The sequence below is a fragment of the Anoplophora glabripennis genome, unplaced genomic scaffold (assembly GCF_000390285.2).
Source record: "Anoplophora glabripennis isolate ALB-LARVAE unplaced genomic scaffold, Agla_2.0 scaffold724, whole genome shotgun sequence".
NCBI classification, from domain to species: Eukaryota; Metazoa; Arthropoda; class Insecta; order Coleoptera; family Cerambycidae; genus Anoplophora; species Anoplophora glabripennis.
In genome coordinates, this window is record NW_019416800.1 from 4,342 (window position 1) to 15,211 (window position 10,870).

A 10,870-nucleotide genomic window follows, 5' to 3' on the forward strand; every position below is an offset into this window, starting at 1 on the left:
TACATTCTCCAAATATGCTTCCTTAAAATTATTTTTTTATTGCTAATGTTAAATTTCTACGCTAAGCCTGCATTTTCACTAAAATTAAAATATCGTACAAACAATAAGTCTTAGGCTATGCAGAACCTTTAATAATGTTCACCAATTTTTTTGCGGAGCTTTCAAAAATGTAGTAATTTAAAAATACATAACTTTGATATGGTACGCTTTTCCTGGATGCCTTGTATATTTCAAAACATTTTTAAATTGTAACTGTAATCAATCTACACCTACCCATCTAAACAGGTTTCTATAACATTTGCCGTTTGGTCCTTAACCACCGAGGCGTTACTGGTGGCCCATCCTGTAGACCCCAATGATAATTCTTATCCCGAAAGTTGTTTAGAGGCTAGAAATTGTTCTATATATTAAATTACAGCTTTTTATTTATTACAATTCCCAAAGATTTCATGAAAGTACATCAAATTTTATATTATATGAGGTAGTTTATATTGTACAGGGTGTTCAAAAAACTACTGAATACTTCTTTCAACTTTAAACAGCAATAAGTTGGTTATTTTAAATGCAACACCCAGTATATTTTAATTTGAAAGTTATGAGTTTTAAAACTTTCAAACTGTGTATAGGTTCCCTACACCTATCTCTAAAGGTATTGGAGACCCTTGTGTCGTTTCATCTTTCTATTGAATTTTTTTGTAAAATGTATCCACGTGTCTTCATCGAGTTCTTTATTGAATTGGTTTGGATTCTTCTTGACCTCTCTTTAAATATTAGGAGAAAATGAGAATGTAATTAAATGGTGCACCTTCAAATTTTTCATATTAAAATTATTTAAATCGAAAATTTAGTAATAAATAATAAGTAATGGACTTCTTTGTTATGGACTATATAATTAATCTTGTACACAGTGTTCCACCTACTACTACAATCGCCACAGATATTCTAAGGAATGTGAGAATATCATTTAAAGATAGAATAAGATGCTGTATTCAAGAGAATGGTTATCAATTCGATCAATTAAAATTTTTCTTTGTTTCTTCTAAAAGTAAAATTTCCTTTAATAAATATTTTTCATGTTGTTCCTAATTAATTACAACAAAGGTACAACAAAATTAATAACTTTTTGTAATTAATTATTCCGCTTATAAAATAATATTTTTTATTGGAAAGCTTTCTTGAACGCTTTCCCAATTCAATAAAGATCTCGATAAAGCTATGTTGATACATCTTACAAAAAAAATTCGATAAAAAAATGAAACGGCATAAATATCTCCAATACCGTTAGAGATAGGTATAAGGAACCCCATACATAGTTTGAAAGAGTTTTAAATTTCCTAACTTCCAAAGTAAAAATATACTGGGTGTCCCACTGAAAGTAACCAAGTTATTGCTGTTTAAAGTTGAGAGAAGTATCCAGCAGTGTTTTGAACATCTGTATAATATTAAGTGACGACAAATATAATAATTTATAACTTCAAGGGTCTAAAATACAATCTCCAAAAATGCTTCTTTAAAATTATTTTTTTATTGCTAATATTAAATTTCTACGCTAAGCCTGCATTTTCACTAAAATTGAAATATCGTACAAACAATAAGTCCTAGGCTATCCAGAACCTTTAATAAAATTGACCTATTTTTTTACGGTGCTTTCAAAAATGTAGTAATTTAAAAATACACATAAATAACTTTGATATGGTACGCTTTTCCTGGATATCTTGTATATTTCAAAACATTTTTAAAATGTAACTGTAATCAATCTATACCTACCCACCTAAACAGATTTCTATAACATTTGCCGTTTGGTCCTTAGCCACCGAGGCATTACTGGTGGCTAATTCTGTAGACCCCCAATGATAATTCTTATCGCAAAAGTTGTTTAGAGGCTAGAAATTGTTCTATATATTAAATTACAGCTTTTTATTTATTACAATTCCCAAAGATTTCATGAAAGTACATCAAATTTTATATTATATTAATTAATGAGGTAGTTTACATTCCAAACTATAATTTTACAAATGGAAAATCGTTTTTTGGAAATTGTCTGTTATATTTTTTTCCATTTAAATTTACAGTATTTGTTCCATTAGTATTCCATAGAACTTTTGCAAATCCATGAAATTTTATGTAAGGGTAATCTACTTTCCCAAATTGTCTAAAAGTTAGAAATTTTTCTATATTTAAATTGATATTAAAATGCTCCGACTATTCCATGTTTTTTTATGAAGAATAATAAATTCCCTGACTTTTCCCGGTATTCCTGGTTTTCCAGGTCACTACGAATATGTCATTGAAATATTCAAAATAATGGATAAAGTTGTCTTTAGAAAGAAAAAATAAATAAAAGTATTGAGAATGTATACTTTTTTAAGAAATGAAAAATTGAAATATGTATTTATCATGAACGTATTGAACTATAGATAAGAATTTTTAATTAATTGAATATACATAATATTTATACAGTTTGTATGAAATGATTGGATGAATGGAAAAGAAAGTGAATTATTGCTGTTGAGACAGCAAATATTTTATTAAAAGTAAAAAAACTGTAAGAGCATATCGTTGAAAATATGAAATTAAGAAAGAATTAAGTAAACCACAGTTTGTTACATAAAAATCACTGAGGGAATGTTAAAAAAAATTAACTTGAAAGGGGGATTTTAAAAATATTTTGAAATATAAAGGGTGTCCAGGAAAAGCATACCAAATCAAAGTTATGTATTTTTAAATGGAACACCCTGTATATTACTGCATTTTTGAAAGCACCATAAAAACATAGGTGAACTTTATTAAAAGTCCTGCGTACCTAAGACTTATTGTTTGTGAGATATTTCAATTTTAGTGAAAATGTAGGCTTTGTGCAGAATTTAATATTAGCAATAAAAAAATAATTTTAAGGAAGCATCTTTGGAGAGTGTATTTAAGATTCTTGAAGTTATAAATTATTATATTTTGTCATCACTTAGTATTGTACAGGATGTTCAAAAAATTGCTTAATATTTCTTTCAACTATTAACAGCATTAACTTGGTCATTTTAAATGGGATACCCAGTATATTTTCATTTGGAAGTTATGAATTTTAAAACTCTTTCAAACTGTGTATAGGTTCCATATACCTATCTCTAACGGTATTGAAGACATTTGTGTCGTTTTTTTTATCGAAAATTTTTGTAAAATGTATCCATATATCTTCATCAAGGTCTTTATTGAATTGGTTTGGGTTCTTCTTGACCTCTTTTTAAATATAAGGAGAAAAATGAAAATGTAATTAAATGGCGCACCTTAAAATTTTTCTTATTCAGTGAGAAATTATTTAAATCGAAAATTTAGTAATAAATGGAAAAGTAAGAATGGTCCATGTCAGTGGCTACCTAGGTATCCACACCTCAGCATAGTTACATGAGGATATTCTACAGAAAGCCTACATTGTCACTAAAATTGAAATATCTCAGAAACATTAAGTCTTAGGTATGCAGGACTTTTAATAAAGTTCACCTATGTTTTTATGGTGCTTTCAAAAATGCAGTAATATACAGGGTGTTCCATTTAAAAATACATAACTTTGATATGGTACGCTTTTCCTGGACACCCTTTATATTTCAAAACATTTTTAAAATGTAACCATAATCAACCTACACTTACCCACCTAAACAGGTTTCTATAAAATTTGCCGTTTGATCCCTAGCGACCGAGGCGTTACTGGTAGCCCACCAACTATTTTCTATTGGTAAGATTATAAAATGGGATGTAAACTACCTTCACATAAAACTTCATACATCTTCAAAAAATCATATGAAAAATCCATGTCAAGCAAAAAAAAATTAATTTATATATATAGAAAAATTTCTAACTTTTAGACAATTTCTACCAAAAGAATTTTGAATAAGGGAAGTAGATTACCCTCACGTAAAATTTCATGGATTTGAAAAAGGTCTATGGAATACTAAAAAGGCAAATACTGTAAATTTAAATGGAAAAAAAACTAACTTTCAAGTAATTTCCAAAAAACAATTTTACATTTGCAAAATTATAGTTTGGGATGTCAATTACCCTCACATAAATTTTCATGTAAATAAAAAAATCCCTGGATTCATTTTCATTTTCATCGTATCCACGTACCACATTGCCGACTAAAAGTATTATCCAAACACATTTACAATATTAAAAAATGTAGGCCTTTTTCAAATTTAAAATGAAAAAAGATATTATATTGTGAAAATATGTCCACTGTATGACATAATTTTAAAATTTTGACATAAAATGTTTGTTGTTTAGGTTTTAATTTATTAATTAATTATAACAATTTTAATAATAAAAGCCTTTTGAAAAAGATCCTACTCACGAACGAAACATCAAGAAATCGCTGCTGTTTTTTATTCTTTTTTTAACCGACTATCACACCAGAACCCAATTTCCCAAGAAAATAAATATATTTTAATATATATATATATATATTTTCAATGTATAATGCTTTATATTATACCGAGCGGCCAATTTTAGTATTGATTTCAAAGTAAAAGGCAAACAGTGAAACTGAAAATATATAGGTATTTTTATATTTTGGAGCTAATTATAGTGGTGAATAAAAATCGGTTATTCTTTATGAAGTTGTGAAAGTAAATATCTGTGTTGGGAAAAATTTGGAAATCAATTGAACTGTTCTGAAATAGTAATAAGCATTTCTTTAAAAAAATAATATTTTGTGTACTTATTATAGAAAGTAGATAATATGGTATTTTATGATATACTAACATATAACCATATACCTATATGAAAAATAAAATTAAATAAATTCAAAAATAGACTTGTAATAATTATCTAAGAAAGTAGAAGGTGCAGCAAAAGAAATATTAGATAAGTTCAAAAATGAAATTGTGATAATTACCTAGTAAAGTGGAAGGCCCAGCTTCTGCTAAGTCCTTTGTAGAAGGACCAACTGGCACTCTATTTAATAAGAAGTCTTCCTGTACGGCAGCGACTGGTTGAACTGTATGCTGTACTTCAACCAGTTGAGGCATATCTCCGGAAAGCATTATTGCTGCTTCCGCAGAAGAAACAGTGACAGAAGGAGGCAATTCTATAGAAATATTGCTATTCGTATCTTCAGTCATCTCCTCGGGGACAGATCTCTTTGTTCGCAGGCCACTTATACTGACCCCCTTCCGTTGGGTCATTCGTTTTTTCCCCTTTTTGGTCATAGTGATCTAATATAGTAATAATGATATGTGAATTATATAAAATTATACTGATAAGGAGTGGTACTTACCTACTAAACAGTATTTACAGAAAAATAAGCGTTTTCAAAAAAACGGATTAGAATAAAAATCTGTAAGTAGTTCTATGCTTGCAATTATAGAATAAGACGCACAAAAATTAGCGTGGGTTATTCAATTATTGATCGATAATGGATAAATCGACCACTTGATCTGGAGGTTATATTACTATAAATACGTAATTCGTTGATTGGCTTGGCATTTTGTTAGATAATTAGACACATAGCGTATAGATGGCAGGACTATACAGTCAATTTAAACATTAAATTTGGAAAAAAAATACTGTAAAAAAAACGTTTATGCAGATTAATGTTTTTAAAAGAAAAATAAAAAAAATATATATTTATACAATGAAGTTAAAAATCATTTTAAAAAAAATATTTCAGGAATACACTTGATATCGATTTTTGACAGTAGACTGTAAAAACAGATGGAGAGAAATAATGTATGATGATTATGTGTAACAATGGTAAATTACAATAAATGAAATAATTATTCAAGAGTATATATATGGGGTCTGTTTTGTAATTTTCCTTCCAAATTTAAAAAGTTACGATTTTAGAGGGCGTTTAAAAATAACCGAGGGGTGTTTCGCCAAGGCATTTTGGTGTACATATTGCAGATATTTCAAGACATTTTCTCGAATTCTGAGGCACGAATCAAAATATGTTGTATGGTTGGGTTTATTAAGAAAGAAATAGCTTGCCGAGTTATCTGTTTTTATGGGGTGAGCGTAAAAAGAATGAAAAATTCGGAGACATTTTAGTGTATTTTTCTCGGGGAAAGTATTCTAGTATATAAAATTTGGACAGAGAAACGACCTCGAAAACAATATAAATTAAAATTAAATGTATTATGTAAGTTAAATAGGCATATTCTGTATGTTTATATAATAAACTCTCTTTAAAATTAACTGCTTGTAAAGTACGTAATTCTTTAAATATATATCACAAAGCAGTTGACAACGAAGGCATTTTCAGAAAATTGTTAGTTTTTTTACAATGTTAGAATTATTCTCCACATATTTAAATTTTTTTAGTCGAAGAAAAATATCTTGAAATGATTCTAATAAATATGAAAAATTATATAAAGAATTCGAACATTTAGTCGAAGTGTAAAAAAAATGTATGAGACGTTTTAATTACAAAATATTGTTTTAAATTAGTATGAGTAGAAGAAATTCTTATATTTAAAAATATAGGTACATACCTATTGAAATATTAAATAAAATTGGCAATAATAAATATAGATATCTTTGCCACAGACTTGTAAAATCCATATACTTAGGTATTAATTTAATAAAGTTTTGTATACCCTACTCAATGACAAACATTTTTCATGGAAGAATATGAAATCCATACATAGTTATTTTGAATGTCAGTACCTACCTGTTTTGTAAATTCCAAGAGACTTGGGACATGTACCTGTTGATTTTTATGTAGTCCCATGAGTTTTTTACTTGGTGTTAAATATATAAAATATTTAACGTTCAGAAATGTTTGGATTTCTAAAATGTTACTGAAAATACTACATAAAAAAAATGTTCTCTGTGTAAATGTAAATAAAAAAATTAATTGGTGAAATATAATCTTTATTGGAAAAATGAAAGCATTAAATAAAAAGATTTACTTACACATTCAGTTACTAAAAAATTGTGCCCTAAGGAGAATGCGAACAAAATCTTTGAGAATAGAACTTTGTGTTAATGTAACATTTTCCCATAAGTTTTTTTCATTGCACCTATTATCTTTTTATCAGTAATCAAAGATCAGAGGCAGTCCAGTTGTCCAAAAATTCCTGGCAAGATCGTAACGTTTAAGAAAGTCCTGAGATCTTGTATACCTGCTGCAACAGGGCGGAAATTCAAAATTCTTGGCTTAATAGTCGTGGTTGTGTAAATTATAGTTGTCAGTGGAAAATTTAAACTTATTGTTTCTGTCGATGCCTCAGGTTAAAAGAATGTACCTATTTACCTTTTTAATCTGCTGAAAGACCCAGGCCAGAAAACGTGGATCATGACGTAACCACATTGAAACTCCTGATTAAATTAAAGTTATATTAAATTTAGAAAAAGAAAATATACAAAAAGCTCACCGACATTATTACAAACAATGTAAACCGGCACGCGTTAACTTCAGTATATTAGGCAAATCGGCAAACCAAACTTGGACATATTGGTTTTCTCAATGTAATGGTTTATTCGACTTGCCAGATGACAGGACAGGATTGACAGATGGGGAATGGGGACGATTCGACGCAAACTTGGAAATGTTGCTTTTCTCAATGTACAGGTTTATTCGACTTAATAAATGAAAGGACAGGATTGACAGATGGGGAATGGGGACAATTGGGACGATTGTGAGTGATCAAAACAGTAGAGATAGATCATTATGAAATTTATTTTGACGTATATCAAACTGACGTTTCTAAAGACATTCGAATTTTCTCCGGGTGGGCGTGTCTTAAAGCTTCAATTTTTACGGCTTGTCTGTCGTCGAGCAGACCCCAAAAAGAAGGCAAAATTAAATATGAAAAAGCGAAAAGAACGTTACAAAAATGCCCCCGAACGATTAAAGATGATCGAATGAACATCTCGTGCTCAGTCGCACGCCGTTCTGCGGTTTGCGGAAAAAGAATCCTGTGTGGCAAAGTGTACGTTTTCCAGCGGGCGAGCGGGCGCATTTTAACGTATTTACGGCCGCATTTCGAATCCCGCGCGTGATTTCGCGGAAAGTTCTATATAAAAGGTTTGGAAAAGGCATCGGGTCGACAAATATGAGTATTTTCCGCGCGGCTTTAAATAAATAACGTGGGTAATATGGGTAAAATAAAAACGAAATACAGGAAACCGGCCAGGCGATCGTCAGGTTTCATCGGAAAGTAGGCGTGTCGGACTATTGCGGTTCACACAAAAATTGGGCCACGCCCCCCGTACGGTTCCGGGAGAACCGGATTTTAGGTAGTTTGGGGCGGAAGGAGCTCCACCGGAGTACCCCTAAGCGACGTGGCGAACGTGGGGGGGCCCTGCGGGCCCCCCCGGGTGTCGCTACGCGACACCTCGGAGGAGCTGACTCCACTGCAAATCGGCTCTTTTTCGGGGCGAAAGTGCGACGCAGACGGAGCTATCAGATTTTAATATATATTGACNAGATCCAAATTTAGACCTCCTTTGACAAAATTACGACTGACAGGAATTTTTTTCAAGGGAGGGTTAAACTGAGAGTAATAGATGCTGCGGCTATTAAGTAATATTTTAGTAAAGAATTTGTTCTGATCAAATCTGGAAAAGTTTTATTAAATTTACAGCCTGGAACTGTCGTCACCATTTAAATTAGAATGCCTCCTACTGCTAAAAGTCTTGCTGATCATCTCCGTCAACTATGGCACCTAAATCGTACTCTTTTCAGTTTTTTGTTTATTTATATGTTAAAGACCCGGGGGTTTTCACCCCCAATTAAAACACATAATTTCAACGATCGGTTTATTCTCTCAAACGACAGAATTGTCTTGTTTATTTGCTATGTCGGGACTCTGCTGACTCCTGTGCTCGTTGACCCCGCGGACCGCGCTCCATAGGCTGACCTCGACTGCTCGCCCATTCCGAAAGGGGTTCTGGCTGACTCAGTAATAGTGCGACGTAGTGAATGACATCCCTCTTTAATAATTAGCATTTAACAAATATTTATACTAAACTAATAAAAGAACGAAAAAATATTTCTTCCGAATCTTTTTTATATTTCTGCAATTCGTAATGTTTTTGAAAAATTACATTTATAAAAAATAAGCACACTTTCTCCAAAACTCCTCTTGGAAATCATTTGCCCAAATTGTATCAGCCAGTATCATACATTGTACCATAATTGATATAAATATGTGAAATAAAATAATTAATATTCGTTTTTATATTTTACAATTTTGATACTCAAACAGTATTTTTTAACTGTAAAGTATTTGCAATTACACATGTGACAAAATGATCGCAGCAACTTATATTAGCCTTTAAAAAAATTGTTGTATAGTTAATCACACACAAGCACAGAAATTCAACGAATCACCATAAAACTTAGATTTCCTATCCTACGCGTAAAATTTTAACATTTATATATTGTTTTTACAGTTATTATGCATATTGTTTTGTTTCTCATTTTAAAATGAAGATAAAATTAGATTTTCGAGCTATGCTAGCATTTGGTGTACAGATCTAACTCATGGTGGTTCTGGATGCAGACAAATAAAAAAATAATCTCCTAGTACGATGTACCTAGTTATTTTTCCCTAGCTATACAAACAAAATGTATGTACATAGTCACACTTCTATCTTACTAATTTAGTATAATTATAATTTTAGTAGTATATATACGAAGAAAGGTATAAATCTTCTTGAGATCACTTATGTTACTGTTAGATTGAGTAGGGTAAATGGTACATCCCGTAATCCTCGTCGTCGGTATAGATTTCCTTGGCTATGTGGATTATTTAAGATAAAAAAGAAGAATTTTATACTCATGACGAAATTACACAAATCACAACATGAATATTACATATGTTTATGACATAATTTCAGATTTTGCTGATTTTTGATCATTGGAATTTTTACCATCTGTGAATAAATTAATGAAACTAACCCTTGCACCAAAATTATCTGTCACGTTGTTTTCATGGAATTACTTTTTCCCAAACAAAAAATGTCACAGCGAAGGAAGCAGACAATATCACTATAAGTAGGATCGTATTCGATGCAAAGTGGAGCAAAAAATTGTCGGTCTTTTATTTTATCTAAGGAAAATCGTGTCATTATTTTTAAGAAGCGTAAGATGAACCATTTCAAATTTAAAATAAAATTGAATGTAAAATCTGAAATACCGCTTCATACGCATTGTGTTCTGGTAATAGCTATAGTCGCCCAGGTACATCGAGTGTACGAAGTGGTCTGTTATACGTCAAATACTAACCTGGCGACAAATCAGAGACCCCCTCCAAAAAACAAGTAAACAACAGTGTTGCGTGCAGAGGTGAAATTTAGTACATATGTGAAATTTTAAAGACAAATTGGATTTATAATAAATTACATTTAAAATAAATAGTTTATGAGAACGAAGAGATTTTTGTAGGAATAGGGTGCCAGACGTGAACTGCTCCCTTCATCCCTTCATAATGCATAAAGAAATTATTCAATTTCTAAACCCCTTAAAACCGTACTGCACTGGATCCCTTGACAGGCAATGATTTATTACTTTGCATCGAATATGATCCTACTTTATATTCCTTCAATTTAAGATAGAGCATGTGTCGAAAATTAATCTCTATTTTCAGAACTAGGTAATTTAAATCTACTTTAATTTCAATGATGTTTACTTCATCTTTAATTCAATTTTATTTGCAAGCAGCAATTCAAAGTTCACGGAATCAATCGACATTATGTTTTTCACCGTTAAGTTGAAATAACCACGGTTTTTTAAATGTTATTTTAACTTTACTATTATACGATTGTTTTTGTTGGTTATTTGTCATTGAGAAAACAAGGTACCATCAAGAGTAATTCAATTAAATTGAATTTTATTCAGAAAAAAATCGTTAAAAATAGCCGTAACTCCATTATT

General features: G+C 30.7%; 1 long non-coding RNA gene across 1 annotated transcript; it reads right to left on the bottom strand.

Moving 5' to 3' along the window:
- Positions 1 to 6,908: 6,908 nt before the first annotated feature.
- Positions 6,909 to 7,448, bottom strand: LOC108913419. The gene is made up of 3 exons (XR_001964620.1): positions 7,365 to 7,448; positions 7,244 to 7,308; positions 6,909 to 7,115 (listed from the first exon to the last, which is right to left on the bottom strand). It is a non-coding gene; the product is annotated as an uncharacterized LOC108913419 (long non-coding RNA).
- Between the last annotated feature and the right edge of the window lie 3,422 nt (positions 7,449 to 10,870).